This window comes from Capra hircus, chromosome 8 (assembly GCF_001704415.2).
Source record: "Capra hircus breed San Clemente chromosome 8, ASM170441v1, whole genome shotgun sequence".
In the NCBI taxonomy this organism is placed as follows: domain Eukaryota; kingdom Metazoa; phylum Chordata; class Mammalia; order Artiodactyla; family Bovidae; genus Capra; species Capra hircus.
The window spans coordinates 42,445,148-42,457,717 of NC_030815.1; the positions used below are offsets into that span (position 1 = coordinate 42,445,148).

At 41.8% G+C, this 12,570-nt stretch overlaps 1 long non-coding RNA gene across 1 annotated transcript in view; it reads right to left on the reverse strand.

Moving 5' to 3' along the window:
* Nucleotides 351–12,570, reverse strand: part of LOC106502399 — a 33,508-nt gene continuing 21,288 nt past the window's right edge. The window contains exon 4 of the long non-coding RNA XR_001295968.2: nucleotides 351–483. This is a non-coding gene — a long non-coding RNA (uncharacterized LOC106502399). The remainder of the gene's footprint in view (nucleotides 484–12,570) is intronic.

Below are 12,570 nucleotides of genomic sequence, written 5' to 3' on the forward strand. Positions count from 1 at the left end.
AGCCTTCTCCTTCTGCTCTCAGGATATATGAACAAGGATGATTTTGTGGAGTTTTGTTTTTCAGCAAAACGAACACTTCGTCTACAAACTTTTTTAAAAATTTCCCTCACCCCAATAAGAGACTAACGGTTAGGTCAGTCACTTCCTTACAGTAATTGTCTCTTCTCATGGGGAATATACATACAGAAAAAAAATCACATATTGAGCAATCAAAATTTGTTAAGATTTTGTTATATTCTTTTGTTTTCTTTTTTCAATTCCATATATAACCAAAACCAAACAGTATTTGTTTTTCTCTGTATGGCTTATTTCACTAAGAATAAGTAAAATAAGAACAAGCGTACCCTCCAGGTTCATCCAGATTGTTGCAATTGGTAAATTTTATTCTTTTTTTCTGACTGAGTAATGTTTCATTGCATCCATTTAAATTATCTTCTTTCTCCATCCATCTGTTATGGATCTTTAGGTGCTTCCATACCTTGACTATAACAAAAGAGAAACAGACTCATGGTTATAGAGAACAAGCAAGTAACCAGTAGGGAGAGAGGCAAGGAGAAGGACAAGATAGGGGTGGAGGATTAAGAGGTATAGATAACTATAAAATAAATAAGATGCAAGGATGTAATATACAGGACAGGGAATACAACTGATATTTTATGACAATCTTAAGTGAAGTATAATCCATAAAAACATCAAATCATGTTGTATACTTGAAAGTAATATAACATTGTATGTCAACTGTACTTCAATAAACATACAAACAAACTGTTGTTTTGAACCAGCATGTTGAAGGTAGATGTCTGGGCATTGATATCCATTTACAAACTGGGTAACCTGAGGCCAATCTCCTCCCTAGCTCTCATCCTTGTATCCTATTTGACTCTGAGGTTTACACTTTAGGGAAAAAGAACCTCTAACCTAATCTGGCTATGTAGGGTCTTTTAGCCTAATGCTGTGGAAATACAATTCTCCACATAATTTGTGACTTCAGTCAATATACAATTAACACACTAATAGAGGATCACTGGTTGATATCCTCATCTTTGCCACATTTTTAAAATTGGTTTAATGGTGGACTAAGCTAGGTCTAGAGCATGATTTATTTATTTGAACTTTGTCCTAGCCTACATTAAAATTTATATCTTCATGGGCAGCCTGTATTTTAATTATTAAACTAATTTCCTCTCCTTTTTTTTAACCCTTAAAAAACTGAAAATTTTCATTTTGAATCAAAAGAGAATCATTAAAAAAAAAAAAAAAAAAAGAGAGAGTCATGGAATAAAAGGATTGTAAGTAGCAGGAAAAGAGGAAAGAAGGCAGATCGTCAATGGCCTAAAGTGAGAACTAAGCATTATGGCACTAGTGCTCATTGGTTGAGACTAAAAGATTTTTTTTTAAGGTTTAAAAAGATGCTCACCTTTCTGGCTAATTAGCGCTATGAAGAATGGGTACATCAGCTGGCAAGATCAAATGTTATGCCTTGTATGTTTTAGAAGGTTGCTGTAAGAATTAAATATGGCAATATATATGAAAACAATTTGCCAATTATAAAGTTTTCCATAAACATGTAGTGTTACCTGAGCAGTCATTTCTTAGGGACCATCAATCATGGGGTCACTAATTTCCATTGGGGCTACATGGGCTTTCAGCCAGAGATTTTGGGGGAAGGCTTCCCTTGATCAGCATGACAGAATTTGCTCCCATAAGAATACCAAATATACCACCTGCAGAGTATTTTATTTGCTTTAAAGGCCAAGGATATTTTTTCTTATTTTAAAAAAATGTGAAAGATTTTCTGTTTTTGAAACAATAAGTGGCACTGACATCTCTCAAGATTGAAAGCACTATTGTCTCATTTTAAGCACCCCCTTATTATTAGGCAAGGATGTTGCTGGCAGGAATGAATAATTAGGTAACTCTTTGTGGGCACATTTTATTCAGGTCCCAAGGGGAACGTGCAATTGTAACATCTCCTTGGATTATTTCACAAACATATGGCAACCGAAGCACCTGAGCCAGATGTACAAGCATATTATACCAGGTCTGTTTTAACTTAAAACTGTGAAATACATCAGATGGTAGAGTTATTTTGGTCATGAACATCCATCATGGAAATAGTATCGAAACATCTTTTTTTTTTTTTTTTTGTCCATTTTACTTGGACTGGAAATAATCAAGAACAAAATAGCTTGGAAATCATCTCTTGCAGTGGAAGAGTCCAGGTAAAGTTCAAGACCTAGTGAAGTATATGGCCTGGATTTAAATGGGCCTCAGACATCTCCATATAGCTAAGTAAGGCCTTTTACCAATATTCACTGCTGGCAGGTCTGAATCTCAACTCAACCATGATTATTTTCAACTCTCTTTTCCTCATCTTGTGTTTTCACCCCTCTGGAGATGCATATGGGTAGAGTAATACGGAATTTAAAAAAAAAATAATGAGAATGTATTTTCTACTGATTCAGTAGGGAGTTTTTTGTGTTTTTCTTTTAGCCTATCTTATTACCACATTGGTTGCTTATTTTACTAAAGAGTCCTTCTCTGGTATTGGCTTCTTGGAATCATAGTTGTCTAAGCAGGCATGCTCATCTCATTTGCTGGTGGGAACACCACATTTCAAAGTGAATAATTTTTAACCTGAGTTACTTATGCTTCAGAATTTAAAAAAAAAAAAGATGCCATTGGACTCCCAGTTGTACAGTGTTGAGCTTGGTCTGATAAGAAAATAAAGAATAGATAGGCGTGGGCAACAATGCTTTCCCTTCAATACGTATGTGCAAATTCCATTCACATTAATGAGCACTCTGCAAGCGTACCGAAAAGGATGTAGACCAAGTCACAGCGGAATCTATTACTTTGTCCAGTTTTTTTTTAAGCCTTAAATCATATTCCTGAGCTTTTCCTGAGAAAGAGAAGTACACAGTGCTGAGAAGGTGGGAACAGTATGGCGACAGTGGCACCAGGGAAAAAGTACTTCCTTTTATAGCCAGTACGGCACAGAGCAGAGATTTTGGGGCTGAATTACTGTGGTTGGCAAATGTTGAAGCTGACAGCAGAGGTCCACAGAGTCTTGGATAGTCTGCCTTTGTGTTACACCAAAATAAGGAAACAAAATATTTATGAACTTAATTCTGCCTCTCAATTCTTCCCCTCTTGGAAACGGCAATTCTCTGTGTGATGATATGTGTAGACGTGCAGTTCAGATGAGTTCCTTCCCAATGTGATATTCCGGAAATGTGGTGCACCTGTGTTTTCTTGGTCACCCTGCTGCCACTGGGGTGCCTTAAAGCACTTTCTTTCAAATAAGTGAGTGGGAGGTGGCGGTGGTTGTGGGGGAGAGACAGGGGGAGGGGAGGGATATGATCTTCCCTTTCCTCTTATTTTCCCATTTCTTCTCATTTGGAATGCCTTGGAACATACATTTGGTTTCAGGTTAAGATGTCAGGTTTATCTCGGTCCAGAGATGTTGACACATCCCCACCTGGGCCTGTGGGGGCCCTGTATGCCCTCGTATTCTACCTATTTCACAGGGATGCAGCTGTATTTATAATATACACCCCTAATATTGCAGGACTGCTCAGGTCAGGGCTTCATGAGCCTCATGTATCAGACAGACAAGCCCACAAAACTGAGCAACACATTGAGGCCTCCTTCATAAAGCTGCCGACCCAACGTCCTCTCTCCAGGACCAGAGGGACCCTTGTGTATAAGTGACCCTCCACCCAGCAAGCCAACATGCTGATGAGTCTGACAGACGGACATTTAGGGCTGGGAGAAACCACAACAAGCCAAACAAGACGACTGGCCATGAAGGCAGGCAAAACCAACCAGGAATACCAATTCTGCGCCCTCCCTTCATTTCCACCTCCAAAGATTTAGACTTCTGATGGTAAAAAGCAACAATGTTCTGACCTTAAAGGGCTGAGGTTCTGTCGCCACTGGTTGTTGAAAGAATCATTCCTCAGCAGCAGCAGGACCACTGGCCCCAGCAGCAGCCGCGGTGGCGGCAACCACAGACAGCGGAGTTCAGTCCTATTGGCATCGCATTCTGCAAAGGGGAGGGTGGGGAGGGAGGGAGGCAGTCTATTGGCCTCAAAAGCTGAAACATCTGCTGGAGTTATTAACAGCTTTTTGGCTGAGTTCAGCAGCAGGGCACCTTGTGGTTGATAGATTCTTCTCTCAGCAATTCAAAACAATGCAGTTAAAGCAAATTTCTCATTTTCAGAGCACAGCTTAACGAGGCGTACAGTATTTTAAAAATAGTCATACTTAGGACAGTCAATAGTGGTGACTACAACCCAGGGTTACCTTCGGTCCTCCATGGTGGTGTTAACTCTGCCAGGGTGGTGGCGTAACGTGGATTTTTTTTTTTTTTCCAAAGACCACGTAGTTCACGGTTAACTCACTTTGGAGGAATTTACATTATTTATGAAGTCAATGCAGATTATCCTATGGTGTAAATATTGGCGAACTGGATCAAACCACTTAGAAAGCTTGTGGCTCTCCCTTCCCAAAAGCATACATTAAACCTTTTTAGGCTCAGAAGTCCAATTCCAGGAAAGGTTTTGAGGGGCCAGATTTTTGAAGCTGCAGTAAAATGGAATATATGGCAACAGCTTGGGCTGGAAAAGCCCAGGGTTGGAAGGCTGGTGGGGGCTAAAGGTTCTAGCTCTAGTCCTTGTCCTATGTGGCTGTCTGAGTCCTTGTGGGAGGGGGGTCACTTCATCTTTCTGCCTCCATTTCTTCCTGAATAAGATGATGGAGCTTATTAAGGGGTATTAAATTCAAAGCCACTCAGTCATGTCAAACCCTTTGCGATGCTATGCTGTAGCCCACCAGGTTCCTCTGTCCATGGAATTCTCCAGGAAAGAATACTGGAATGGGTAGCCATTCCCTCCTCCAAGGGATCTTCCCAACCCAGGGATTGAACCCAGGTCTCCTGCATTGCAGGTGGATTCTTTACCACCTGAGCCACCAGGGAAGCCCATGTATATCTCCAAATGCTTCCAGCCTTTTCTGCCATCCTGGGAACTGTGGCATTCAAATCCAATTTGAAAGTGTTCCTCTTATAATTCATGAATTGTTAACCAAGTTGAGACTGTTTGCCAATGTCTTTTTGTGTTAGCACATGACACTCTGTGTGGTATTTGGGTGGGGGCATCAGACAAACAAACTGTAACATTAAATAGCTCTGTCACTCACTTCAAGTGAATGCACCATATGCTGTAACAGAAGCGGGCAAAATACAACCAGGCCCAGCTGGATTTCCTAGCCTGTTGGTTTCTTTGGCCAGATGAGTGTCCAGCCCAAGGAATGGTCACACATAACTTTGGGATCTACTGATCCAGTGTGATAACTTCAGCAGAACAAAGAGGGTGATGAGGGGGAGAGAATGCTGACCAGAGGCGGGCTAGCACCTGTGATGAGGCTGAAGTCTTCCCCGTCCCTCTTTCATCATTGCCCCTGTGCCCAGCACAGGATGTTCTTGTTCTGTCACTGAGCTGTGTCCAATTCTTTGTGACCCCATGGACTTCAGCACTCCAGGCTCTTCTGTCCTTCACTATGTCCTGGAGTCTGCTCAGATTCATGTCCGTTGAATTGGTGATATCATCCAAGCATCTCGTCCTCTGTTGTTCCCTTCTCCTCCTGCCTTCAATCTTTCCCAGCATCAGGGTCTTTTCCAATGAGTCAGCTCTTCGCATCAGGTGGCCAAAGTCTTGGAGCTTCAGCTTCAGCATCATTCCTTCCAATGGATATTCAGGGTTTTTTTCCTTTAGGATTGACTGGTTTGATATCCCTGCAGTCCAAGGACTCTCAAGAGTCTTCTTCAGCACCACAATTTGAAAGCATCAATTCTTGAGGACTCAGCCTTCTTTATGGTCCAACTCTCATGTCCATGCATGACTACTGGAAAAACCACAGCTTTGACTACATGGACCTTCGTCAGCACAACGATGTCTCTGCTTTTTAAGATGCTGTCTGGGTTTGTCATTGCTTTCCTTCCAAGGAGCAAATGTCTTTTAATTTCATGGCTGCAGTCACCATCCACAGCACAGGATAGGAGAGAGAAATTTGCTGAGTCACTGTTTCCTTAAGCACACTGATGATCTGATCCTTCACTGAAGAGGGGAATGATATAAGATGGACTGTACTCCTCTTTCCTGCATTCTGATCCAGGCATCTCTAGCAACAGAGACAGTATTTTTATCTATTCAAAAAGTATCCTGGTTGGTTCTAAGATAAATGTACACCCTGACGGGCAAGGGTCTCATGAATGTAGGGGTGCTTCTAGCCTTTATAACCAGCTTTTGTCATGAGGCTGAGGGCACATGGTCCAAGTCTAACAGATGTGTCTGGTCCTTGACCTCAGGTTTCATTCATACCTGCTAGGAGTCTGGTTCAAGTAAAGTGAGTGAAAACAAATAAAAGCCTTTCCATGCTGCCCTTAAAAAGGAAACCCTTTCCAATGTGTCTTTCAGATAAAGCCCTGTGTCTTTCGGATAAAGAAGAAGAGTACCCTCAAATTCCTGTAAACCCATTTGGGCAGTACCTGCCTTGATTTGCAGATAGACACAGCTGATGTCAGGCCTCATCCCCTAAGAGTACCAGCCCCTGTGCTGCCCTGAGGTTGGCTGTTGCCAAAAGAGGCTCATCCACTGATTACTATCAACACCTAGAACCCTGTGTGAGCAGCTTGCTGAGAACTTCTGATGGGGGAGAGAGCAATCCCAGGGCAGACCCCCAGTCTCTCACAGGGGCATCCGACATGCCCCTGGCTCTGTGACACAGGTGCCCTGCAGTGTTCCTGTGTCACATGGACGCTGTCACCTTGCGCCATACTAAGGCAGCCCCCAGTGGGCAGATGCCGGCCCAGGGAGTCCAGTGTAGGCAGAGCATATGGCCCTGATCTCCACTATGAAGTCATGCCTGAATTCTTCCAGAGACAGAGGAGATGAGAAAGGAAGATCCAGCCTTTCCTGAGAAGACAGTGGCCAAGGTTTCTGGGTCAATGGGATGCCCAGCTCCTGAAACAGTGCTAGTGAACTTGGGGGCTGCAGACTCTGTGAAGGCCCACACATTCTCTGCAGCTTGTTCAGCAGGTCCCAGCTGAAGCCTGGGGACTTAGGGTTCGACAGGTGACGGCAGCTCCCACCCACAGGTTGCCGAATGGAAACCTATGGCCACAGGGTGACCTTAAGCTGGCCTTTCACAGACTCTTAAACAAAGAAATTAGGTTGATGGGAAATAAATATCAATGGATTTCTCTCCACCCCTAAATACCAACTGATCTACACAAAGGCAAGTATAACACACCCTCATATATTGTGTCATCTAGAGCACAGATGTTAATTTGCTGAAGTGTGTGTGTGTGTGTGTGTGTGTGTGTGTGTGTGTGTGTGTGAATTTTAAGCACAGTATCATCTGTCAGGTCAGGGCATGCATAAGACCAATGGAATATTTTTTTGTACTGCTGGGTAAAAAGTGATAGTATTCCACTCGAACCCTGCCATATTTGATAACTGTCATATTAAAACAATTCTAATTCAGACTCAAAGATTACATGCAGCGTTTAGTAAAATTAAGAAATAGGAATTAGGAAATCCATGGGCTGTCTTTATATTGACCTCTACACTAATAGTTAATTTTGAGTAAGTTGCTCAAACAGTACATAATAATTTGCCTTTTCCCTAAGTAAGTCAGACTAAGCATTGTCATCACTTACTGGTAAATATAAGGCATCATACTTTTGCAGAATGACTATGGAAATTTAGGGGTTTAATAATAATTGAATTACAACCTATTATCTTAAATTGGTAGAATTGTCGGTAGCATTGTTCTTCTATAAAGTGAAATAAATCTTATAAAGATTTGTTATTTAAATGAAGGCTGTTTCTTAGTGTTGCTTCACAGATGAAAGATAAAGGAGATAATGTAATCTCGGTATTCTACAGCAAAGTAACTCTGTCCTCAGAGTATCCAAGGGACAACAAGGGTCATCAGGTCAATTCTCAGCATTAAACGAGGATAGAGACTTACAGAGGTTAAGCCTCACCCAAGGCTACACAGGGCAGTTGCTTTAAAACATACTCCCTTTCTCAGGATAGTTGTAATGGCAAAAACAAACTCCCTTACAAGATATGTTATCCAACAGAGTAAGTAATCTAAGACAGGACGCCAATCATATTCTCTTTCTCTTTCACATATTCCCTAATGCTTTTCTATTATAGAGGAGTATTTAGTGTCTGGTCCAAAAGGAATAGAAAATTTTACTCCTGAAATCCTCCAGTGGAAAGTCTGTATTGATACCTATGAATAACGTTTGTCAACTCACCAATGAATAAATAAGTATTTTGATGTCCTGAAACATTGGGTTGGCCAAAAGTTTTGGGGTTTTCCATAACATCTTATGGGGCTTCCCAGGTGGCACTAGTGGTAAAAAACAAACAAACAAACAAACAAACAAACAAACCTGCCTGCCAATGCAGGAGACGTAAGAGACATGGGTTTGATCCCTGGGTCAGAAAGATCCCCTGGAGGAGGGCAAGGCAACCCACTCCATTCGTGCTCGGAGAAGGCCATGGACAGAGAAGCCTGGTGGGCTATATGGTCCATAGGGTTTCAAGGAGTCAGACATGACTGAAGTGAATTAGCACACGTGCACACATAACATTTTACAAAAAAGCTTGAATGAATGTTTTGGCCAACTCAATAGCGAAGTGTTAGTCACTCAGTCATGTTCGACTCTTCAGTGCCCCATAGACTGCAGCCCTTCAGGCTCCTCTGTCCATGGAATTTCCAGGCAAGAATACTGAAGCGGTTTGCCATTTCCTTCTTTAGGGCATCTTCCATAAAAAATATAAGATAGCTTTAACTGTAAGGAAGGGGTTCTGGGAAGAGATATTGTTGAATACTCTTTGTGTTCCAGACACCCTGCTAAGTGGATTTTAAAGTATGTGATTTATGTTTATATCTCAGTCCTGCAAAGTAGGCACTCTTACAGATGGAGACACTGAGACCCAGAGAGGGGAAGGACATTCCCAATGCTACTATGTGGTAAACACAGGCTTTAATTTCAGGCCACCTTAACCTGTTCTCTTTATTTACCCATATGTGCCACATATATGCAGAAGGATTTACATTCAAAGGAATACGCATAGTAAGTGATGGGCATTATAAGCGATACCCATTATGAGAGTACGGAGGAGAGATCACTGATACCCCAGAATGAGTCCATTATGAATCCTGGATTAGAGTGGTCAGGTACTAGGTTTCACTGAGACAATGGAATGAGCAATGTCCTGAGGAATGGGTAGACTTTGATAGGTAAATATGATAGGGAAAGACATTTTATTTGAGGAAAATAGATCCCAGCAGGAAATGCACCCTAAAGAAGCATGAGTAGATCATCTTGGCTAAAAAGGAAGGTTTCCTTTGGGAAGTCATGAAACAAAGTCCAAAGAAACTGGGGTTTGGACTCAAAAAATTCAATGCCAGTGTAAAATGTTTGGATTTAATACTTTGGGTAAGAGAAGACTGTAAAAAGGTTGCTTGGAGATAGATAAGAGAACCAGAGAAAGGAGGCAGGGCGGGTTTCTCAGAATGGCAGTCCAGGTGGTGGTGATGATGATGGTAGTGATACAATGAAATTAGATGAAAAGGAACTTACAAGGGAAAATAAGCTCTGTTCCAAGGAGATGTGGTCACTGATTGTAAATCATTCCAAGTATTATTCTAGGTGGAAGGACCTGGACTAATAAAGGTTATCCAATTTGTTTCGCTTAGACTCATCTGTTGACTGCTCAATTGCTGAAAGCTTGCTGTATATTTGGTCCTGTTCTGTTGTCTACAGATATAAAAAGTGAACCAGGCAGCTATACTCTTTGCTGCTGGGGACTCAGCTTCTAGTGGATGATCTGGGGGCTGTGGCTTAGGTTGATACAGTGGGGACCTCATAGGGGAGAATTAGTTTTGTTTAAGAAGATAATTAGTTGGAGGTGAGATTTAGGTTGCCCAGGTTAGAAATGTAGATGAAGCAAGTGATAATAAAGAAATATTTTAGTAGGGAGATCAGACTTAGAGAAATTAGAAAGCCCTATAGGAGAAATCACTTTACTAGCCTGTGAGATGAGTCCAATTGTGCGGTAGTTTGAGCATTCTTTGGCATTGCCTTTCTTTGGAATTGGAATGAAAACTGACCTTTTCCAGTCCTGTGGCCACTGCTGAGTTTTCCAAATTTGCTGGCATATTGAGTGCAGCACTTTCACAGCATCATCTTTCAGGATTTGAAACAGCTCAACTGGAATTCCATCACCTCCACTAGCTTTGTTCGTAGTGATGTTTCTAAGGCCCACTTGACTTCACATTCCAAGATGTCTGGCTCTAGATGAGTGATCACATCATCATGATTATCTGGGTCATGAAGATCTTTTCTATACAGTTCTTCCGTGTATTCTTGCCACCTCTTCTTAATATCTTCTGCTTCTGTTAGGTCCATACCATTTCTGTCCTTTATCAAGCCCATCTTGGCATGAAATGTTCCCTTGGTATCTCTAATTTTCTTGAAGAAATGTCTAGTCTTTCCCATTCTGTTGTTTTCCTCTATTACTTTGCATTGATCGCTGAAGAAGGCTTTCTTATCTCTTCTTGCTATTCTTTGGAACTCTGCATTCAGATGCTTATATGTTTCCTTTTCTCCTTTGCTTTTTGCCTCTCTTCTTTTCACAGCTATTTGTAAGGCCTCCTTAGACAGCTTTTTGCTTTTTTCCATTTCTTTTCCGTGGGGATGGTCTTGATCCCTGTCTCCTGTACAATGTCACGAACCTCATTCCATAGTTCATCAGGCACTCTATCTATCAGTCCTAGTCCCTTAAATCTATTTCTCACTTCCACTGTATAATCATAAGGGATTTGATTTAAGTCATATCTGAATGGTCTAGCGGTTTTCCCTACTTTCTTTAATTTGAGTCTGAATTTGGTAATAAAGAGTTCATGATCTGAGCCACAGTCAGCTCCTGGTCTTGTTTTTGTTGACTGTATAGAGCTTCTCCATCTTTGGCTGCAAAGAATATATGTGAACTGTGAACTCCCTGAAGTTCAAGCTGGTTTTAGACAAGGCAGAGGAACCAGAGATCAAATTGACAACATCCGCTGGATCATGGAAAAAGCAAGAGAGTTCCAGAAAAACAGCTATTTCTGCTTTATTGACTATGCCAAAGCCTTTGACTGTGTGGATCACAATAAACTGTGGAAAATTCTGAAAGAGATGGGAATACAAGACCACTTAACCTGCCTCTTGAGAAATCTGTATGCAGGTCAGGAAGCAACAGTTAGAAGTGGACATGGAACAACAGACTGGTTCCAAATAGGAAAAGGAGACATCAAGGCTGTATATTGTCACCCTGCTTATTTAACTTGTATGCAGAATACATCATGAGAAAAGCTGGACTGGAAGAAACACAAGCTGGAATCAAGATTGCCGGGAGAAATATCAATAACCTCAGATATGCAGATGACACCACCCTTATGGCAGAAAGTGAAGAAGAGCTAAAAAGCCTCTTGATGAAAGTGAAAGAGGAGAGTGAAAAAGTTGGCTTAAAGGTCAACATTCAGAAAACGAAGATCATGGCATCCGGTCCCATCACTTCATGGGAAATAGATGGGGAAACAGTAGAAACAGTGTCAGACTTTATTTTCTTGGGCTCCAAAATTACTGCAGATGGTGACTGCAGCCATGAAATTAAAAGATGATTACTCCTTGGAAGAAAAGTTATGACCAACCTAGATAGCATATTCAAAAGCAGAGACATTACTTTGCTGACTAAGGTCCGTCTAGTCAAGGCTATGGTTTTTCCTGTGGTCATGTATGGATGTGAGAGTTGGACTGTGAAGAAGGCTGAGTGCCGAAGAATTGATGCTTTTGAACTGTGGTGTTGGAGAAGACTCTTGAGAGTCACTGCAAGGAGATCCAACCAGTCCATGCTGAAGGAAATCAACCCTGGGATTTCTTTGAAAGGAATGATGCTGAAGCTGAAGCTCCAGTACTTTGGCCACCTCATGCCAAGAGTTGACTCATTGGAAAAGACTCTGATGCTGGGAGGGATTGTGGGCAGGAGGAGAAGGGGACAACCAAGGATGAGATGGCTGGATGGCATCACGGACTCAATGGATGTGAGTCTGAGTGAACTCCGGGAGTTGGTGATGGACAGGGAGGCCTGGCGTGCTGCGATTCATGGGGTCGCAAAGAGTTGGACACGACTGAGCGACTGAACTGAACTGATAGGAGAAATGAATGGAGAAGGAAATGGCAACCCACTTTAGTATTCTCTCCTGGAGAATTCCATGGACTGAGGAGCTTGGTGGGTTGTGGTCCGTGGGGTTGCAAAGAGTCGGACACAACTGAGTGACTAATACACAGGAGAAGTGAAAAGGCATTCTTTTCATAATGTCCCTGTACATGCCCCTTGAGTCTGCTTTTATCTTTAGTTTTATCCTAGTCTCTAAATTCACATTTCTCATGCACTTTATGGTGTCACTAAATTTTTGCCTATCAAGGAAGTGTAAGATTTGAAT